At 40.7% G+C, this 24,174-nt stretch overlaps 1 protein-coding gene across 6 annotated transcripts in view; it reads right to left on the bottom strand.

The window, feature by feature from the left end:
• Window positions 1-24,174, bottom strand: part of LOC139750214 (adenylate cyclase type 1-like) — an 836,862-nt gene that overhangs the window by 55,097 nt on the left and 757,591 nt on the right. The window lies entirely within an intron of this gene.

The following is a 24,174-nucleotide window of genomic DNA, read 5'->3' as shown; positions in this document are numbered from 1 at the left end:
AAGCGAGGCAGCATCAGTTAAAGACAAAAAAAGGCCACATTCGTTCACACTCAGTCTCTAGCTGTCATGTGTAAAGCACCAAAACCAAAGCTCCCTTTCCACATCCAGGCCCCACAGATCTTTCCATGGTTTACCCCAGACACTTCGCATGCCCTGGTTCAGTCCACTGACAGCACATCAACCCTGGTATACCGCATTGTTCCAATTCACTCTATTCCTTGCGCGCCTTTCATCCTCCAGTATGTTCAGGCTCCGATCTCTCAAAATCTTTTTCACTCTATCCTTCCACCTCCAATTTGGTCTCCCGCTTCTCCTTGTTCCCTCCTCCTCTGACACATATATCCTCTTTGTCAATCTTTCCTCACTCATTCTCTCCATATGTCCAAACCATTTCAACACACCCTCTTCTGCTCTCTCAACCACAATCTTTTTATTACCACACATCTCTCTTACCCTCTCATTACTTACTTGATCAAACCACCTCGCACCACATATAATTAAAAGGATTAATACGTCTGTAGTTTGAGCACTCACCTTTGTCCTCCTTGCCTTTATACAATGGCACTATACATGCATTCAACCAATTCATAGGCAACTCATCCATACATACAATGACTATCCTTAAGAACTAATCACCAACATAGTCACCCCCTTTCTTAATAAATTCAACGGCAATACCATCGACTCCAGCTACTTTGGTGCTTTTCATCTTACACAAGGCTTTGAACACCCCTTCTCTCATCAACAAATCACTCTCCATGACTCTCTCACTTCGCATTCCACCCCAACCAAAACACCCTACATCTGCCACTCTACCACCAAATACATATAACAATCCTTCAAAAGACTTACTCCAACTCTTCCTCACTTCATCACTACCTGTTATCACTACCCCTTTTGCCCTCTTCATTGATGCTTCCATTTGTTCTTTTGTCTTTTACACATCATTTACCTCCTTCCAAAACATCATTTTATTCATCCTATAGTTTAACAATACTCTCTCACCCAACTCACATTTATCCTCTTTTTCAACCACTGGCTCACCCTCCTCTTGACCTCCTGCTGCTTTCAGTTATACATCTGATCATTCTCACTCTTTCCCTGTAAATACTGCCCAAACACCTCTCTTTTCTCTTTCACTTGCAACTTTACTTTTTCATCCAACCACTCACTACTCTTTCTAATCTGCCCAACCCCTACCATCTCTTGCACATGCCATCAATGCCTCCCTAAATACCTCCCATTCCTCATCCACTCCCCTCACTTCATTTACTCTCACCTTTTGCCATTCTACACTCAGTCTTCTGGCATTTCTGCACACAAGTTTCTTTTTCAAGTTCACTTACACTCACCATTCTCTTCTCCCTGACACTGTTTCCCCTTTTCCGAGAACCTTTGCAAATCTTCACCCTTGCCTCCAGAAGATAGTGATCAGACATCCCACTAGCTGGCCCTCTCAGCACATTTACATCCATAATTCTCTCTTGCACATGCCTATCAAATAAAACATAATCTATTAGTGCCTGTTGACCATCTCTCATATTCTTATATGTATTACTCATGTATCTCTCTTTTTGAACCAGGTATTCCTAATCACCAGTATTTTCTCGACACACAGTTCCACAAGCTCTTCATCATTTCTGTTCACAATGATGAATACCCTATGCACCCAAATTATACCCTCAACTACTACATTAGTTACCTTTGCATTTAAATCGCCCATCACTAATATCCAGTCTCGCACATCAAAACATCACTACTCATTCAGCTGCTCCCAAAACACTTGCCTCTCATAATCTTTCTTCCCATGGTCAGGCACTTAAGCACCAACAATCATGCATCTCTTGCCATCCACTTTTAGTTTTACCCACATCAATCTAGAATTTACTTCCTTAAGCTCTATCACACAACCCCACAACTCCTGCTTCAGGAGTAGTGCTACTTCTTCCTTAGCTCTAGTCTTCTCACCAGTCCCTGACTTTACTCCTCCTAAGACACTTCCAAGCCATCCTTTCCCTTTATCAATGACCTTTGTTTCACTTAGAGTCAGATGATACAGGTTTCTTTCCTCAAACATACTATCTATCTCTTCTCTGTTTTCATCTTCATTACATCCACACACCTTCAGACACCACAGTCTGAGCTTTCAAGGGGGATGAGCACTTTTTGCCAGGTGTCTTCTTCAGTTTCCTCTTTCATGAATTGAAATACAAGAAGGGGGTTGCAGCCCCTCAACTCCTATCCCCTTCAGTCATGTTCAACAACATGCATGAAATTTGGAGGTAGAATTCTTTCTCACCAACCTCAGGAATATATAAATATATATATACATATATATACATATATAGTTTGATCGAGTAAGTAATGAAAGGGTAAGAGAGATGTGTGGTAATCAAAAGAGTGTGGTTGAGAGAGCAGAGGAGGGTGTTTGGTCACATGGAGAGAATGAGTGAGGAAAGATTGACAAAGAGGATATATGTGTCAGAGGTGGAGGGAATGAGGAGAAGTAGGAGACCAAATTGGAGGTGGAAGGATGGAGTGAAAAAGATTTTGAGTGACCGGGGCCTGAACATACAGGAGGGTGAAGGCGTGCAAGGAATAGAGTGAAATGGAACGATGTGGTATACCAGGGTCAACCTGCTGTCAATGGATTGAACCAGGGGATGTGAAGCATCTGGAGTATACCATGGAAAGTTTTGTGGAGCCTGGATGTGGAAAGGGAGCTGTGGTTTCGGTGCATTACACATGACAGCTAGAGACTGAGTGTGAGTGAATGTGGCCTTTTGTCTTTTCCTAGCGCTACCACATGGGAGGAGGGGGGATGCTATTTCATGAATGAATAAAGGCGGCAAGTATGAATATGTACATTTGTAAATATGTATATGTTTGTGTATGTATACGTATGTATACGTTGAAATGTATAGGTATGTATGTAAGTGTGTGTGGGCGTGCATGCATATACATGTGTATGTGGGTGGGTTGGGCCATTCTTTCGTCTGTTTCCTTGTGCTACCTCGCTAACATGGGAGACAGCAACAAAGTATAATAAATAAATAAAATATGTGTGTGTGCGTATCTGTGTGTGTGTGTCTGTGTGTATCACAAGGCTCTGCCTGCTTGTGGTTCATGTATTACATAAGGAGTCCATCTCTCACACCCACTTTCTCTGTGAATCTTTGTCAATGTTTAAATATCCATGATTTCACGCATTAGTTTAGTACTCTAGCATTAATGATGAGACCTATACAGCAACATAAATGTAAAAATTAAAATTTCTCAAAGAATTAATAAAGTGGGTCCAAAGGAGGGCAACAAACATGGCACTGGAATCATGAGAGCTGAGATACAGTGAGGCTTTAAAGGCCTTAAATGTGGGCAAGTGTCCATGTAAAGGATGGTAATAACTGAAATATGAACATTAATGAAAAGGAAAAAGAAGAGATGAGGAAGTGTATTTATGAATCTAGGAGGAATTGAAAGATCTTATCTTTCAAAATGTGTCAAGTCATAGTTATTGGGAAATATATGAGAAGGTAGAAATTCCAAAGTTTCAAGGTGTAGGGAAAGAAGCAGTCATCAAACTCGTCCACTCCTGAGAAGTTAATTGCCACACAATGATCATGTGCCTCAGCAGTTTGCTGAGTATTATGTGGTCCAACTAATGGTGGGGGCATGCAACAAGAAACCAACTTTTGAAAGCAAAAACCAAAGTAATACCTATATAAGAAGAGAAAACACCTAACCACTAAAGCATAGGACAACTCAGTCAAGTTATGAAGTTAGCCATCTTAGTAAGATAGTTGATAAGTAGGACCCTTTTCGACACAGTTCTGTCAACTAAGGATGAGCTGTAAGCACCCAGATTTATGTTTAGTGCTCCATACAATGACATATCAATCCTTTATATAAACAGAGCAACTGTTTGGAAGAACACATCTACAAAGGAATCCCGAGGAGCCCATCATGCCAGACAACCCACTCATGAGGAAGAAGAAACCTTAGGAACTTGCTGCAGAAGCCAAAACCAAAGATCAGGATGAGTACATGAAGTTGAAAAACATAATAAAAAGCAAATCAATGAGATGAAACAGCAGATAGATGAGAGTGTCCTCAGCAACAGAAGGTAAGTCATTTGTAAAGTCACAGGAATTGAAAAGTTGAAAGTTTAATTTCCTGTAAACTATCTACAGAAATATGGCTTTAAAAGAAATGGAAATACATTGTTTTGTAGGTACCTATCAAGATCATATACATAAGGATATATATATATATATATATATATATATATATATATATATATATATATATATATATATATATATATACATATATATATATTGATTCAGTGGTGAAATTGATGAGAACTGCTATTGACGTTTGTGTGAATAAATTGTACATTGCCTTTTCCATAGCCAGAGGTTGAACCATTATGTGACGTTCATTTTTTCATTCATTTCAAGCTAAAAGTTTGTTTTCTAAATTGTTTCTTACATTTTTCATATGTATATGTGTGTGTGTGTGTGTGTGTGTGTGTGTGTGTGTGTGTGTGTGTGTGTGTGTGTGTGTATATATATATGTATATTATCCCTGGGGATAGGGGTGAAAGAATACTTCCCACGTATTCCTCGCGTGTCGTAGAAAGCGACTAGAGGGGACGGGAGCGGGGGGCCGGAAATCCTCCCCTCCTTGTATTAACTTTCTAAAATGGGAAACAGAAGAAGGAGTCACGCGGGGAGTGCTCATCCTCCTCGAAGGCTCAGAGTGGGGTGCCTAAATGTGTGTGGATGTAACCAAGATGTGAAAAAAGGAGAGATAGGTAGTATGTTTGAGGAAAGGAACCTGGATGTTTTGGCTCTGAGTGAAACGAAGCTCAAGGGTAAAGGGGAAGAGTGGTTTGGAAATGTCTGGGGAGTGAAGTCAGGGGTTAGTGAGAGGACAAGAGCAAGGGAAGGAGTAGCAATACTCCTGAAACAGGAGTTGTGGGAGTATGTGATAGAATGTAAGAAAGTAAATTCTCGATTAATATGGGTAAAATTGAAAGTTGATGGAGAGAGGTGGGTGATTATTGGTGCATATGCACCTGGGCATGAGAAGAAAGATCATGAGAGGCAAGTGTTTTGGGAGCAGCTAAATGAGTGTGTTAGCGGTTTTGATGCACGAGACCGGGTTATAGTGATGGGTGATTTGAATGCAAAGGTGAGTAATGTGGCAGTTGAGGGAATAATTGGTATGCATGGGGTGTTCAGTGTTGTAAATGGAAATGGTGAAGAGCTTGTAGATTTATGTGCTGAAAAAGGACTGATGATTGGGAATACCTGGTTTAAAAAGCGAGATATACATAAGTATACTTATGTAAGTAGGAGAGATGGCCAGAGAGCGTTATTGGATTACGTGTTAATTGACAGGCGTGCGAAAGAGAGACTTTTGGATGTCAATGTGCTGAGAGGTGAAACTGGAGGGATGTCTGATCATTATCTTGTGGAGGCTAAGGTGAAGATTAGTATGGGTTTTCAGAAAAGAAGAGTGAATGTTGGGGTGAAGAAGGTCGTGAGAGTAAGTGAGCTTGGGAAGGAGACCTGTGTGAAGAAGTATCAGGAGAGACTGTGTACAGAATGGAAAAAGGTGAGAACAATGGAAGTAAGGGGAGTGGGGGAGGAATGGGATGTATTTAGGGAATCAGTGATGGATTGCGCAAAAGATGCTTGTGGCATGAGAAGAGTGGGAGGTGGGTTGTTTAGAAAGGGTAGTGAGTGGTGGGATGAAGAAGTAAGAGTATTAGTGAAAGAGAAGAGAGAGGCATTTGGACGATTTTTGCAGGGAAAAAATGCAATTGAGTGGGAGAAGTATAAAAGAAAGAGTCAGGAGGTCAAGAGAAAGGTGCAAGAGGTGAAAAAAAGGGCAAATGAGAGTTGGGGTGAGAGACTATCAGTAAATTTTAGGGAGAATAAAAAGATGTTCTGGAAGGAGGTAAATAGGGTGCGTAAGACAAGGGAGCAAATGGGAACTTCAGTGAAGGGCGTAAATGGGGAGGTGATAACAAGTAGTGGTGATGTGAGAAGGAGATGGAATGAGTATTTTGAAGGTTTGTTGAATGTGTCTGATGACAGAGTGGCAGATATAGGGTGTTTGGGTCGAGGTGGTGTGCAAAGTGAGAGGGTTAGGGAAAATGATTTGGTAAACAGAGAAGAGGTAGTAAAAGCTTTGCGGAAGATGAAAGCCGGCAAGGCAGCAGGTTTGGATGGTATTGCAGTGGAATTTATTAAAAAAGGGGGTGACTGTATTGTTGACTGGTTGGTAAGGTTATTTAATGTATGTATGACTCATGGTGAGGTGCCTGAGGATTGGCGGAATGCGTGCATAGTGCCATTGTACAAAGGCAAAGGGGATAAGAGTGAGTGCTCAAATTACAGAGGTATAAGTTTGTTGAGTATTCCTGGTAAATTATATGGGAGAGTATTGATTGAGAGGGTGAAGGCATGTACAGAGCATCAGATTGGGGAAGAGCAGTGTGGTTTCAGAAGTGGTAGAGGATGTGTGGATCAGGTGTTTGCTTTGAAGAATGTATGCGAGAAATACTTAGAAAAGCAAATGGATTTGTATGTAGCATTTATGGATCTGGAGAAGGCATATGATAGAGTTGATAGAGATGCTCTGTGGAAGGTATTAAGAATATATGGTGTGGGAGGCAAGTTGTTAGAAGCAGTGAAAAGTTTTTATCGAGGATGTAAGGCATGTGTACGTGTAGGAAGAGAGGAAAGTGATTGGTTCTCAGTGAACGTAGGTTTGCGGCAGGGGTGTGTGATGTCTCCATGGTTGTTTAATTTGTTTATGGATGGGGTTGTTAGGGAGGTAAATGCAACAGTCTTGGAAAGAGGGGCAAGTATGAAGTCTGTTGGGGATGAGAGAGCTTGGGAAGTGAGTCAGTTGTTGTTCGCTGATGATACAGCGCTGGTGGCGGATTCATGTGAGAAACTGCAGAAGCTGGTGACTGAGTTTGGTAAAGTGTGTGGAAGAAGAAAGTTAAGAGTAAATGTGAATAAGAGCAAGGTTATTAGGTACAGTAGGGTTGAGGGTCAAGTCAATTGGGAGGTGAGTTTGAATGGAGAAAAACTGGAGGAAGTGAAGTGTTTTAGATATCTGGGAGTGGATCTGTCAGCGGATGGAACCATGGAAGCGGAAGTGGATCATAGGGTGGGGGAGGGGGCGAAAATTTTGGGAGCCTTGAAAAATGTGTGGAAGTCGAGAACATTATCCCGGAAAGCAAAAATGGGTATGTTTGAAGGAATAGTAGTTCCAACAATGTTGTATGGTTGCGAGGCGTGGGCTATGGATAGAGTTGTGCGCAGGAGGATGGATGTGCTGGAAATGAGATGTTTGAGGACAATGTGTGGTGTGAGGTGGTTTGATCGAGTAAGTAACGTAAGGGTAAGAGAGATGTGTGGAAATAAAAAGAGCGTGGTTGAGAGAGCAGAAGAGGGTGTTTTGAAATGGTTTGGGCACATGGAGAGAATGAGTGAGGAAAGATTGACCAAGAGGATATATGTGTCGGAGGTGGAGGGAACGAGGAGAAGAGGGAGACCAAATTGGAGGTGGAAAGATGGAGTGAAAAGGATTTTGTGTGATCGGGGCCTGAACATGCAGGAGGGTGAAAGGAGGGCAAGGAATAGAGTGAATTGGAGCGATGTGGTATACAGGGGTTGACGTGCTGTCAGTGGATTGAATCAAGGCATGTGAAGCGTCCGGGGTAAACCATGGAAAGCTGTGTAGGTATGTATATTTGCGTGTGTGGACGTGTGTATGTACATGTGTATGGGGGGGTTTGGGCCATTTCTTTCGTCTGTTTCCTTGCGCTACCTCGCAAACGCGGGAGACAGCGACAAAGTATAAAAAAAAAAAATATATATATATATATATATATATATTTTTTTTTTTTTTTTTTTTTTTATACTTTGTCGCTGTCTCCCGCGTTTGCGAGGTAGCGCAAGGGAACAGACGAAAGAAATGGCCCAACCCCCCCCCCATACACATGTATATACATACGTCCACACCCGCAAATATACATACCTACACAGCTTTCCATGGTTTACCCCAGACGCTTCACATGCCTTGATTCAATCCACTGACAGCACGTCAACCCCGGTATACCACATCGCTCCAATTCACTCTATTCCTTGCCCTCCTTTCACCCTCCTGCATGTTCAGGCCCCGATCACACAAAATCTTTTTCACTCCATCTTTCCACCTCCAATTTGGTCTCCCTCTTCTCCTCGTTCCCTTCACCTCCGACACATATATCCTCTTGGTCAATCTTTCCTCACTCATTCTCTCCATGTGCCCAAACCACTTCAAAACACCCTCTTCTGCTCTCTCAACCACGCTCTTTTTATTTCCACACATTTCTCTTACCCTTACGTTACTCACTCGATCAAACCACCTCACACCACACATTGTCCTCAAACATCTCATTTCCAGCACATCCATCCTCCTGCGCACAACTCTATCCATAGCCCACGCCTCGCAACCATACAACATTGTTGGAACCACTATTCCTTCAAACATACCCATTTTTGCTTTCCGAGATAATGTTCTCGACTTCCACACATTCTTCAAGGCCCCCAGAATTTTCGCCCCCTCCCCCACCCTATGATCCACTTCCGCTTCCATGGTTCCATCCGCTGCCAGATCCACTCCCAGATATCTAAAACACTTCACTTCCTCCAGTTTTTCTCCATTCAAACTCACCTCCCAATTGACTTGACCCTCAGCCCTACTGTACCTAATAACCTTGCTCTTATTCACATTTACTCTTAACTTTCTTCTTCCACACACTTTACCAAACTCAGTCACCAGCTTCTGCAGTTTCTCACATGAATCAGCCACCAGCGCTGTATCATCAGCGAACAACAACTGACTCACTTCCCAAGCTCTCTCATCCCCAACAGACTTCATACTTGCCCCTCTTTCCAAAACTCTTGCATTTACCTCCCTAACAACCCCATCCATAAACAAATTAAACAACCATGGAGACATCACACACCCCTGCCGCAAACCTACATTCACTGAGAACCAATCACTTTCCTCTCTTCCTACACGTACACATGCCTTACATCCTCGATAAAAACTATTCACTGCTTCTAACAACTTTCCTCCCACACCATATATTCTTAATACCTTCCACAGAGCATCTCTATCAACTCTATCATATGCCTTCTCCAGATCCATAAATGCTACATACAAATCCATTTGCTTTTCCAAGTATTTCTCACATACATTCTTCAAAGCAAACACCTGATCCACACATCCTCTACCACTTCTGAAACCACACTGCTCTTCCCCAATCTGATGCTCTGTACATGCCTTCACCCTCTCAATCAATACCCTCCCATATAATTTACCACGAATACTCAACAAACTTATACCTCTGTAATTTGAGCACTCACTCTTATCCCCTTTGCCTTTGTACAATGGCACTATGCACGCATTCCGCCAATCCTCAGGCACCTCACCATGAGTCATACATATATTAAATAACCTTACCAACCAGTCAACAATACAGTCACCCCCTTTTTTAATAAATTCCACTGCAATACCATCCAAACCTGCTGCCTTGCCGGCTTTCATCTTCCGCAAAGCTTTCACTACCTCTTCTCTGTTTAACAAATCATTTTCCCTAACCCTCTCACTTTGCACACCACCTCGACCAAAACACCCTATATCTGCCACTCTATCATCAAACACATTCAACAAACCTTCAAAATACTCACTCCATCTCCTTCTCACATCACCACTACTTGTTATCACCTCCCCATTTGCGCCCTTCACTGAAGTTCCCATTTGCTCCCTTGTCTTACGCACTTTATTTACCTCCTTCCAGAACATCTTTTTATTCTCCCTAAAATTTAATGATACTCTCTCACCCCAACTCTCATTTGCCCTTTTTTTCACCTCTTGCACCTTTCTCTTGACCTGTCTCTTTCTTTTATACATCACCCACTCAATTGCATTTTTTCCCTGCAAAAATTGTCCAAATGCCTCTCTCTTCTCTTTCACTAATACTCTTACTTCTTCATCCCACCACTCACTACCCTTTCTGATCAACCCACCTCCCACTCTTCTCATGCCACAAGCATCTTTTGCGCAATCCATCACTGATTCCCTAAATACATTCCATTCCTCCCCCACTCCCCTTACTTCCATTGCTCTCACCTTTTTCCATTCTGTACTCAGTCTCTCCTGGTACTTCCTCACACAGGTCTCCTTCCCAAGCTCACTTACTCTCACCACCCTCTTCACCCCAACATTCACTCTTCTTTTCCGAAAACCCATACAAATCTTCACCTTAGCCTCCACAAGATAATGATCAGACATCCCTCCAGTTGCACCTCTCAGCACATTAACATCCAAAAGTCTCTCTTTCGCACGCCTGTCAATTAACACGTAATCCAATAACGCTCTCTGGCCATCTCTCCTACTTACATAAGTATACTTATGTATATCGCGCTTTTTAAACCAGGTATTCCCAATCATCAGTCCTTTTTCAGCACATAAATCTACAAGCTCTTCACCATTTCCATTTACAACACTGAACACCCCATGTATACCAATTATTCCCTCAACTGCCACATTTCTCACCTTTGCATTCAAATCACCCATCACTATAACCCGGTCTCGTGCATCAAAACCACTAACACACTCATTCAGCTGCTCCCAAAACACTTGCCTCTCATGATCTTTCTTCTCATGCCCGGGTGCATATGCACCAATAATCACCCACCTCTCTCCATCAACTTTCAGTTTTACCCATATTAATCGAGAATTTACTTTCTTACATTCTATCACATATATATATATATATATATATATATATATATATATATATATATATATATATATATATATATATATTTTCTTTCTTTCAAACTATTCGCCATTTCCCGCATTAGCGAGGTAGCGTTAAGAACAGAGGACTGGGCCTTTTTTGGAATATCCTCAACTGGCCCCCTCTGTTCCTTCTTTTGGAAAATTTAAAAAAAAAAACGAGAGGGGAGGATTTCCAGCCCCCCGCTCCCTCCCCTTTTAGTCGCCTTCTACGACACGCAGGGAATACGTGGGAAGTATTCTTAATGCCCTATCCCCAGGGATATATATATATATATATATATTTTTTTTTTTTTTTTTTATACTTTGTCGCTGTCTCCCGCGTTTGCGAGGTAGCGCAAGGAAACAGACGAAAGAAATGGCCCAACCCCCCATACACATGTACATACACACGTCCACACACGCAAATATACATACCTACACAGCTTTCCATGGTTTACCCCAGACGCTTCACATGCCTTGATTCAATCCACTGACAGCACGTCAACCCCTGTATACCACATCGCTCCAATTCACTCTATTCCTTGCCCTCCTTTCACCCTCCTGCATGTTCAGGCCCTGATCACACAAAATCTTTTTCACTCCATCTTTCCACCTCCAATTTGGTCTCCCTCTTCTCCTCGTTCCCTCCACCTCCGACACATATATCCTCTTGGTCAATCTTTCCTCACTCATTCTCTCCATGTGCCCAAACCATTTCAAAACACCCTCTTCTGCTCTCTCAACCACGCTCTTTTTATTTCCACACATCTCTCTTACCCTTACGTTACTTACTCGATCAAACCACCTCACACCACACATTTTCCTCAAACATCTCATTTCCAGCACATCCATCCTCCTGCGCACATCTCTATCCATAGCCAATGCCTCGCAACCATACAACATTGTTGGAACCACTATTCCTTCAAACATACCCATTTTTGCTTTCCGAGACAATGTTCTCGACTTCCACACATTTTTCAAGGCTCCCAAAATTTTCGCCCCCTCCCCCACCCTATGATCCACTTCCGCTTCCATGGTTCCATCCGCTGCCAGATCCACTCCCAGATATCTAAAACACTTCACTTCCTCCAGTTTTTCTCCATTCAAACTCACCTCCCAATTGACTTGACCCTCAGCCCTACTGTACCTAATAACCTTGCTCTTATTCACATTTACTCTTAACTTTCTTCTTCCACACACTTTACCAAACTCAGTCACCAGCTTCTGCAGTTTCTCACATGAATCAGCCACCAGCGCTGTATCATCAGCGAACAACAACTGACTCACTTCCCAAGCTCTCTCATCCCCAACAGACTTCATACTTGCCCCTCTTTCCAGGACTCTTGCATTTACCTCCCTAACAACCCCATCCATAAACAAGTTAAACAACCATGGAGACATCACACACCCCTGCCGCAAACCTACATTCACTGAGAACCAATCACTTTCCTCTCTTCCTACACGTACACATGCCTTACATCCTCGATAAAAACTTTTCACTGCTTCTAACAACTTGCCTCCCACACCATATATTCTTAATACCTTCCACAGAGCATCTCTATCAACTCTATCATATGCCTTCTCCAGATCCATAAATGCTACATACAAATCCATTTGCTTTTCTAAGTATTTCTCACATACATTCTTCAAAGCAAACACCTGATCCACACATCCTCTACCACTTCTGAAACCGCACTGCTCTTCCCCAATCTGATGCTCTGTACATACCTTCACCCTCTCAATCAATACCCTCCCATATAATTTACCAGGAATACTCAACAAACTTATACCTCTGTAATTTGAGCACTCACTCTTATCCCCTTTGCCTTTGTACAATGGCACTATGCACGCATTCTGCCAATCCTCAGGCACCTCACCATGAGTCATACATACATTAAATAACCTTACCAACCAGTCAACAATACAGTCACCCCCTTTTTTAATAAATTCCACTGCAATACCATCCAAACCTGCTGCCTTGCCGGCTTTCATCTTCCGCAAAGCTTTTACTACCTCTTCTCTGTTTACCAAATCATTTTCCCTAACCCTCTCACTTTGCACACCACCTCGACCAAAACACCCTATATCTGCCACTCTGTCATCAGACACATTCAACAAACCTTCAAAATACTCATTCCATCTCCTTCTCACATCACCGCTACTTGTTATCACCTCCCCATTTACACCCTTCACTGAAGTTCCCATTTGCTCCCTTGTCTTACGCATATATATATATATATATATATATATATATATATATATATATATATATATATATATATATATATATATATATATAATGTATGTATGACTCATGGTGAGGTGCCTGAGGATTGGCAGAATGCTTGCATAATGCCAATGTACAAAGGCAAAGGGGATAAAGTTGAGTGCTCAAATTACAGAGGAATTAGTCTGTTGAGTATTCCTGGGAAATTATATGGGAGGGTATTGAATGAGAGGGTGAAGGCATGTACAGAGCATCAGATTGGGGAAGAGCAGTGTGGTTTCAGAAGTGGTAGAGGATGTGTGGATCAGGTGTTTGCCTTGAAGAATGTTTGTGAGAAATACTTAGAAAAGCAAATGGATTTGTATGAAGCATTTATGGATCTGGAGAAGGAATATGATGGAGTTGATAGAGATGCTCCGTGGAAGGTATTAAGAATATATGGTGTGGGAAGCAAGTTGTTAGAAGTGGTGAAAAGTTTTTATCGAGGATGTAAGGCATGTGTACGAGTAGGAAGAGAGGAAAGTGATTGAATCTCAGTGAATGTTGGTTTGCAGCAGGGGTGCATGATGTCTCCACGATTGTTTAATTTGTTTATGGATGGGGTTGTTAGGGAGGTGAATGCAAGAGTTTTGGAAAGAGGGGCAAGTATGCAGTCTGTTGCGATGAGAGAGCTTGGGAAGTGAGTCAGTTGTTGTTCGCTGATGATACAGCGCTGGTGGCTGATTTGGGTAAGAAACTGCAGAAGCTGGTGACTGAGTTTGGTAAAGTGTGTGAAAGAAGAAAGCTAAGAGTAAATGTGAATAAGAGCTGATGATACAGCGCTGGTGGCTGATTTGGGTAAGAAACTGCAGAAGCTGGTGACTGAGTTTGGTAAAGTGTGTGTAAGAAGAAAGCTAAGAGTAAATGTGAATAAGAGCAAGGTTATTAGGTACAGTAGGGTTGAGGGACAAGTCAGTTGGGAGGTACATTTGAATGGAGAAAAACTGAAGGAAGTGAAGTGTTTTATATATCTGGGAGTGGATGTGGCAGTGGATGAAACCATGGAAGCGAAAGTGAATCATAGGGTGGGGGAGGGAGCAAAAGTTTTGGAAGCATTGAAAAATGTGTGGAAGTCGAGAACGTTATCTTGGAAAGCAAAAATGGGTATGTTTGAAGGAATAGTGGTTCCAACAATGTTATATGGTTATAAGGAATAGAGTGAATTGGAACGATGTGGTATACCATGGTCGATGTGCTGTCAATGGATTGAACCAGGGCATGTGAAGCGTTTGGGGTAAACCAGGGAAAGTTTTGTGGGGCTTGGATGTGGAAAGGGAGCTGTGGTTTCGGTGCATTATACATGACAGCTAGAGACTGATTGTGAATGATTGTGGCCTTTATTGTCTTTTCCTAGTGCTACCTCGTGCACATGCGGGGGAAGAGGGTTGTCATTTCATGTGTGGTGGGGTGGCGACAGGAATGAATAAGGGCATATAGTATGAATTATGTACGTGTGTATATATGTATATGGCTGTGTGCGTATATATATGTATACGTTGAGATATATAGGTATGTATATGTGCGTGTGTGGAGTTGTAAGTATATAAATGTGTATGTGGGTGGGTTGGGCCATTCTTTCATCTGTTTCCTTGCGCTACTCGCTAACGCGGGAGACAGCGACAAAGTATAATAAAAGAAAATAATATATATATATATATATATATATATATATATATATACATATATATATATATATATATATATATATATATATATATTTCTTTCTTTCATAATATTCGCCATTTCCAGCATTTGTGAGGTAGCATTAAGAACAGAGGACTGGGCCTTCGAGGGAATATCCTCACATGGCCTCCTTCTCCATTCTTTCTTTTGGAAAAAGAAAAAAAAAGGAAACATGAAAAAATGGCCCAAACCACCCACATACACATGCATATACATAAACGCCCAAACACGCACATATACGTACCTATACATTTCAAAGTATAGACACATACATACACAGACATATACATATATACATATGTACACATCCACACCTGCTGCCTTCATCCATTCCTGACGGCACCCCACCACACATGAAAATGGCACCCTCCTCCCCCCCCGCATGCACATGATGTAGTGTTAGGAAAAGACAACAAAGGCCACATTCGTTCACATTCAGTCTTTAGCTGTCATGTGTAATGCACCGAGACCACAGCTCCCTTTCCACGTCCAGGCCCTACAAAACTTTCCATGGTTTACCCCAAATGCTTCACATGACCTGGTTCAATCCATTGACAGCATATCAACCCCAGTATACCACATCGTTCTAATGCACTCTATTCCTTACACCCCTTTCATCCTCCTGTTTGTTTAGGCCTCGATCACTCAAAATCTTTTTCACTCCATCTTTCCACCTCCAATTTGGTCTCCCACTTCTCGTTCCCTCCACCTCTGACATACATATCTTCTTTGTCAATCTTTCCTCACTCAATCTCTCCATGTGACCAAATCATTTCAATACATCCTCTTCTGCTCTCACCACCACACTCTTTTTAATACCACACATCTCTCTTACCCTTTCATTACTTAATCAAACCATCTTACACCACATATTGTCCTCAAGCATTTCATTTCCAACACATCCACCCTCCTTCGCACAACCTATCTATAGCCCACGCCTCGCAACCATATAACATTGTTGGAACCACTATTCCTTCAAACATACCCATTTTTGCTCTCTGAGATAAAGTTCTTTTCACATATTCCTCAACACTCCCAGAGCCTTCACCCCATCCCCTACCCCTTCCACTTCCATGGTTCCATCTGCTGCTAAATCCACTCCCACATATCTAAAACACTTCACTTCTTCCAGTTTTTCTCCATTCAAACTTACCTCACTCTTAACTTGTCCCTCAACCCTACTTAACCTAACCTTGCTTTTATTCACATTTACTCTCAACTTTTTTCTTTCACACACTTTACCAAACTCAGTCACCAGCTTCTGCAGTTTCTCACCTGAATCAGCCACCAGTGCTGTAACATCAGCAAACAATAACTACTCACTTCCCAAGCCCTCTCATCCACAACAGACTGCATACTTGCCCCTCCTTTCAAAACTCTTGCATTCATCTCCCTAACAACCCCATCCATAAAGAAATTAAACAGCCATGAAGACATCACGCACCCCTGCCGCAAACTGACATTCAGTGGGATCCAATCACTTTCTTCTCTTCCTACTCATACACATGCCTTACATCCTTGATAAAAAAAATTTCACTGCTTCTAGCAACTTACCTCCCACACCGTATACTCTTAATGCCTTCCACAGAGCATCTCTATCAACTCTATCATATGCCTTCTCCAGATCCATAAATGCTAGATACAAATCCCTCTGTTTTTCTAAGTATTTCTCACATACATTCTTCAAAGCAAACACCTGATCCACACATCCTCTACCACTTCTGAAACTATGCTTCTCTTCCCCAATCTCATGCTCTGTACATGCCTTGACCCTCTCAATCAATGCCCTCCCATTATTTCCTAGGAATAACTCAACAAATTTATACCTCTGTAATTTGAACACTCACCTTTATCCCCTTTGCCTTTGTACGATGGCACTATGCATGCATTCTGCCAATCCTCAGGAACTTCACCATGGACCATACATACATTGAATATCCTCACCAACCTTGGGGAAAGGGGAGAAGGAATACTTCCCACGTATTCCCTGCATGTCGTAAAAGGTGACTAAAAGGGAAGGGAGCAAGGGTATGGAAATCTTCCCCTCCAATTTTTACTTTTCCAAAAGAAGGAACAGAGAAGGGGGCCAAGTGAGAATTTTCTGTCTTAGGCTTAGTCTTCTGTTCTAAGTGCTACCGCGCTAATGCAGGAAATGGCAAATATGTGTGAAAAATTAAGATAAACCTTTGAACATAAAATAAAAATGAGGTATGAAAGCGCTTAGCGACTGAGAGATTATGCTACTTTTCACGCCATCTTCAATTCTGTTTTGGCATCATTGGTGAATAACATTCTTACCATATTACCATTCAAAAGTTCAATCAAGCCCTTGTACAATGAGTGCAAAGTGTGAAATATGTACCATCCATGTCTGTAGTCATAAAAAAAAGAAAACTGTTGAAGTAGAAAAAAAAAATTACAAGTGTTAAAGAGATTTGAAGATGGACAGCAAGCTGTGGCCATTGGAAAAGTTCTTGGTTTGCAAACTAAAACTGTACAAACAATTCATAGTACCACAAAAAAGATTAAAGCATGTGCTTTGTGCTCAAAGTGTAACACCTTTAGCTGCTAAAACGTCAACTTGTAACAGAAGTAACAAAATGGAAAATATGGAGAGACTGCTGAACATTTAAATGGAAGATTAATACAAGCTCAACTCTCCATGTACATTGCTGACCATACAGAAAAAAGCTTTCAATCCATTTGAAGATCTAAACAGAAAGAGGATACTAGTGCTGAAAGTGAAACTTGTATAGCAATCGTGGGTGTCTTGAGCAGTGTAAGAAGCAATTAAACTTATAAAAGATACAGATTAAAGGTGAGTCAGCAAGTGCAAATGTAGAAGCTGTAGCTGCTTACCCGCTTACTAGAAAAATAATTGAAGAAGGGGAACATAAATGACAGCAGATATTTTACAATTATTACAATTATACTTAACTGCTGTTTCCCACATCAGTGAGGTAGTGCAAGGAAATGAACGAAGAATGGCCCAACCACTCATATACACATATATATATATATATACATAAACACCATTACAAGCACATATACATACAATTACATTTACACAGACATAGACATACATATATACACATGTATATATTCATACTTGCTGCCTTCATCCATTCCTGTCTCTATCCTGCCACACTGGACACCCCCCCAACACCACCCCCCCCCCACCCAACACACACACACACACACACACACAGTGAGGTAGCACCAGGAAAAGAAAAAAGGCCACATTTGCTCACACTCAATCTCTAGCTGTCATGTGTAATGCACTGAAACCACAGTTAATGAAGAAGAGGCAGCCCTATTTTGGAAATGAATGCCAAAAATAACTTACATTCCAAGAAAGGAAAAAGAGCACCAAGGTTCAAGACTGGCAAAAATCACATGATACTCCTTGATGGTAATGCTGAAGGAAATCTAAACCTAAAGCCCTTACCTGTGTATCACTGTAAGACTCTAATATCTATCAAAGAATTCTCTACATATCATCTCCCCATTATCTGGTACTTATGTTAAAGAGGTTGGGTCACAACAATTGTGTTTCAAGAGTGGTTAACTGAATATTTCTGCCCAGCTGTTCAGGAATATTTTACAAATAACACCCTTGAAAACAAAGTCCTGATGATCCTTGACAATGCTCCAGGTCTCCTACCTAATCTGGATGACTTGAGAGACAATATTCTAGTAATTTTTCTGCCACTATATCACAACTAGCTTGATTCAACTTAAGGATTAGTGAGTTACTGCACCATTTAAAGTGTACTATCTATGGCACAACTTACAGTAATCATCTGAATTCACAGATGGTGAAAATAAGCCTACTGTAAAGAAATTTTGGCATGCCTACTTTAAAATGAAAGCTATCAACAATATGTCTGATGCATGGCAAGAAGTGACATCAACCATAATGAATCGTGTCTGGTGTAAAATCTATCCAGATTGTGTTGCTGGCTTCCTTGGATTTAAGCCACTGATAAATCAAGATATTGTTGGGCCAGCACACCAGGCTGGTTTTATGAAGTAAAGGTCAACATGAGTAAATGCCCACAGCACAAAATACAGAAACTATGATAAGTATGAGCAGGAGCAATTTCTAAGGCTGATAAACAAACTCAGAGCATAAACAATGATGCAGTAGAATAGAGACCAAAGAATACTAATGGATATACACAGGGAATCAAGTTAAGCATTAGGGAGAATTTATCGCAGGGGAATAGGGGAGAAAGACTTCTACCTCTATATTTCCTGCATGTTGCAGAAGGCAATAAAAGGAGCTGGAGCATGGGCTGGAAACCCTTCCCTCTTGTATTTCTATTTCTAAAAGATGTAACAGATGAAAGAGCCAAGCAGGTAGTGCTCATCCTTTTTGAAGACCCAGACTAGGGTGTCTAAACGTGTGTGGATGTAACTAATATGAGCTTATGTTTGCCACCTCACTAACATGGGAAACAGCGATCAAGTATGAAAAAAAAAGTTGAGAATAATATGCATTGTTTGATACAAAACAACCATAGAACTTAAGGATCAGTAAATGGAAAGTTTAAAAAAGTGCAGGGTATTCAAAATCAGTGCTTGATAAAAAAAAAGGAGATTTCAGAAAAAGCCAGAGACATGGAGGGTGATAATCAACACTGAAGAATATAGCACGATAGTGGATGGCATCAAAATTAGGAAAATCAATAAATCAGGAGATTGGGATATAAATCTCTGATGAATTTGTGGAAGACCATATTTCAGACAAAGAAGAAAGGGTGGAAAAGGAAAAAATGCTGATGAAAGGACATTTAGGGGCTATAGATATGCCAAAATGCAACTTTTGTGAGAAATGAAATAAGGAGGATTGGTGGATATAATCAAATAAGATGACAAGTGACAGTTATGTTTGACATGGAGTCATGTAGCCAGGACGTACCTTTAGACAGGCATGAAACATTAAAATAAGGTGGAATTCAAAGGTGGCAGATAAATGGAAAAGAGAGAAAGAAGCAAAGAATATGGATAAAAGGCAAATAAAGCGAGGCAAATATGGCAAGGGAATGAAACAGCCCCAACAATATTGCAAAGGGGTAAAGAATGTTAAGCAATTGAAATGTCAGACTGAAAGTAATCATTACAAATGAATATGGACTCGTGGTAAATGGTACAGAACTGAGCTTAAGGAATGTATCAGGGAAAATGCAATAGACATTCCTGGAGTTTGGTAAGAGAAGTCACAAGAGGAGGAGGAGGACAGCCTGAAGTTTCACAAAAACTGGAAGATGGATCATCAAACAATACATAATGAGAACAGTAACTGCAAGAAGGCAGTGCACTTAATGAACTGGAATAAATATACTGTGATGACAATGATGGAACAATCAGGATGGTAGATGAAGCAGTAAAATGAGCACTTCCCTGAGATGTAAAGTAGTAATAATGAGGAAACTATGTTAAAAAGACACAGATTGGGGGAATTTGGCTATTCTAATAGAAACAGAAAGCCATGGAGACATTTCTTTGAATGTATAAAGAAAAACTTTCTTTACCAGCATATCATTGAACATAGTAAAATCAGAGGGACTGAACACCATCCTAGGTCTTATCTTCACACAAAGTAGTACACAAACCGAGAATATCAAATATGGCACACCAATTGGAAAAATGGATTATGTAATGCTTGAGTATGATTATGTGGAATATGATGATGTAAAAAGAGCTGAGGTGAGACCAGAATTAAAGGGGAGATATAATAATGGAAATTACATACTGTAGAACATAACCATTTCTTTAGGAACAAAAACTGGGAAGTGGAGTTCAGTAGCCACAAACTTGAGCACTTTGATGGAAGGTTTGGTGAAATTTACAAAGAAGAATTAGGAACTTGGGGACCTTTAGCCTTAATACAGATGGAAGGCTAAGAAAGAGGGAGAAGCGATTGAATCACTCACACAGGTTTCACTTCCAAAATCCTTATGCCCTACAATAAAGCTCCACGAGGAGCAACTCTTTCTACAACCCTCTTCAATCTCTCTCTAAATGACCTTTCATCACTTCTTGAAGAACACAGCACGAAACTTCTCTCATATGCAGATGATCTCACAATTACATTCCAGTAACCTGACACTGCACAAGTAACAAGAAATATGTAACACGACATCACATAACTAGAACGCTGGCTCATCCATAAAAGAATACCTGAATCATCAGGGAAGTCTACTTTCTCTCTTTCTCTTAACTCCTGACAGATATAAATTGAACTTGCATCCTCTCCTCACCTTCAATGGCCAACCACTCCCACTCAACAAAATTACCCAAACTATGTAATTCTACCATGAAGAAAAAGTGACAATCACTGTTTAGAATAAAGCTCTCATGTGTTGGGTCTCATTTGCAGAATAAATCCTATTACTTGCTTATGGTAGGGATATTCTATGTCTGACAGCATGGTATAATCTTAGAAGTCAGATAGCATAATTTGCGGCCTCAGTTACCCAGCACTGTTGAGAGTGGAGGATGCAACTTTTGTTCACTGTCCTTGTGCTTAGTGATATCTTCACTATCTTTGTTGTGGGCAATATATTTCCTCAACCATTTACTATCCATGGGTCCTAAGATACTGTCTCAAGAAGAAAATGCTTGTATTTCTGCTGAGAAGAATACAGAATACAGGCAAGATTTGAAGACATACTGGAAAGGTTGGTTCACCATCCAGACACTTTTCTTTTTCTTCTTTCTAATGTCATCCTTCCCTGAAAAACTAGGCCTGGTTGACCTAGAAAGACCAGTAAGGTGGCTGATAATCTAACACCTCACTCTTCATCAGGTTATCAGTCACCTTAAGTTACTGTTATCCTAGGTCAACCAAACCCAACTTTTTGGGTAAGAATGGTGATAGAAAGAAGAAAAATGCAGTGTCCAAATGGTATTAAAGTTTTGTTTGTAGACACATTCTTTTGCTTCCAAGAAAAAAATACAGGCATTTCCCTTCTTCAACAACTTCTTAGGATCAATGATAGAGGAAAAATATTAAACAGAACATTACATAGAACAGTTGTTTGGTATATCACACATGACGGCTAAAGAATGGATGTGAGTAGATATGGCCTTTGTCTGTTCCTGGTGTGACCTCACTAATGGGGGAAAAAAAGCAAATGACAGGGATAGTAGGCAAAAGTTTCATCCCTCTACTCAATACCATGGGGTAGCTGAGGCAGCAAATCATGCCATTTGACTTCTAAGACTACCATGCTGCCAGACTTGCAATATCCCCATCATAAGCAAGTTTTAGGATTTGTTCTGCAAATAAAAAATGATCCATAAAAGCCTTATCTTTAATAGTAATTGCCGTATCTTTACTTAGGGAGACTGTAATGTGTAGATTGTGCAAGTGGTACTGGGATGATAGAGAAGCGGTGGAACAGAGCAGAGTGGTGAGCCTGATGAAACAAATTCAATGATGAATTACCACTGATTTTGAAAGAAATACAAGTAAATGTAAAGGACATATATACCCAATGTGAGCTACCATAACTAATTTGGCCAAGGTGTAGTGATGGAGATAACTCATAAATCATCCACTGAAGGCAGGTGGTGAGATGGTAGAGGGGTGGAGGAGGTAGAGTGAGGTGAAGAGACCCATGATGCAAATTTGATGATATAAATGTCACCATCTATGAAAGAAATACATGTAAACTAAAGGATATGCACAATAAAATGAGCTACCATAACTTTTTATGGCTATGGTATAGAGCTGAAGTTAACACGAAAATCATCCAGCAATGGTGGTAGTGGGGTGGAAATACATGTACAGGTACACCACGGATTTTCCGGCACTCTTGGTTCCAAAGCCTTGCCAGATTAACCATTCTGCCGGACCAACTGTGGCCATGTTATAAAAATTTATCAACACACTTCTAACCCACTAATTATACATCTCCCATTGTCTAAAGTATACCAAGTGTCTAAAGTATTCATCTGCATTATACACCTACTCAGGACCGAGGCGCTCATCAAATATGAGTTTTGCAAATTTGTCCATATACTCAGCAGCTCTTTCATGGTTTGCAGACTGCTTTTCTCTGCACAATTTATTCATGGAAATTCCATGACACTTCTTGAATCTTTGAAGCATCATTCACTATAGTCATGTTCATGTTGTAATTTAAGTTCTTTATGGAACAACTTAGCCTGGTTCATTATCATGCTACCTGACAAGTCCACTCCATCACTCTGATGCTGTTGAAACCATTCCATCATCACTCAATCGTGCGCAGTACTCTTACCATCTTTCATATTTTTCTAATTGTCATTTGCTTCTTGGAATCACTGTCTGCATAGAATTTCAATATTTTCTCCCTTTGCTTCTTTACATCATAAACAGTTGAACCAATACTGTATATGTCACACAGTTTATGCACTGAAACACCACAGTCCATTTTTTTCAACAGCTCTACTTTCTCTTGGATTGATATGGACTGGTGTTTACGTTGGACACCATAAAAGACACTCTCATATGTCTTAGAAGCCATAACTAGGGTTGAATTTAAGCAAAATAAGCTAGGAATCACAGAAATGCGGTATCATCACCAACAAGTGCAGTGTAAAGAATGCAGATAAGCACGCCCTACACACAATGCCATCTGTGGCCACCCAGTAAACTAGTCTGGTGGCCACAATAATTTCAAGTTCCCTCACGTAATTTTGTCTGGGCTAAAGGAGGTACTGAACCATCACTTGCCAGAAATTTGGTGGTGTATCTGTATAAGTAAAGGATATGTACAAACAAGTGAGCTAACATGCCCTATATGGCTAGAGCACTGAAGTTAATGCACAGATCACCCAATGTAGGTAGGTGGTGATGGGACGTTGGAGGAGTGGTGGATGTAGACTGGGCATGGAGCCATATGATGCAAAATGAATAATAACATTATCACTATCTATCAAAAATTACAGGTATATCAAAGGGTATGTGCAATAAGTGAGCTAACACAACTTATGTGACCACAGTAAAGTGATGTAGCTAAAGTGTAAATCACCTGGCAAAAGTGGTGGAGGCATGATAGGAAGGGAGGAGGAAGATGGAAAAAGGGGTGAGCCTTAGAAGGCAAATTCACTCAGTGACAATTATCACTGTTCCTATTTACTTAAACATTTACACATTTAAATAAAAACATTTACACATTTACATATATTTACATAATCATACAAATATTTACATTTCAGAAGTGCTTCAAGAGAGTGACAGTCTCTAAACAAAGCACCTATTATGAACTACGCAACACTTGGGGACCATACAATTGTCAAAATATTACATGTTAAATATTGCAAAGAAGTTTAAACGAATCTGGCAAAGATTACTGCTTGTGATTCTTGGA

Source organism: Panulirus ornatus, chromosome 9 (genome assembly GCF_036320965.1).
Source record: "Panulirus ornatus isolate Po-2019 chromosome 9, ASM3632096v1, whole genome shotgun sequence".
Classification (NCBI taxonomy): domain Eukaryota; kingdom Metazoa; phylum Arthropoda; class Malacostraca; order Decapoda; family Palinuridae; genus Panulirus; species Panulirus ornatus.
Note: the sequence above shows the minus strand (reverse complement) of the source record. Positions and strands in the feature narration are given on the sequence as shown.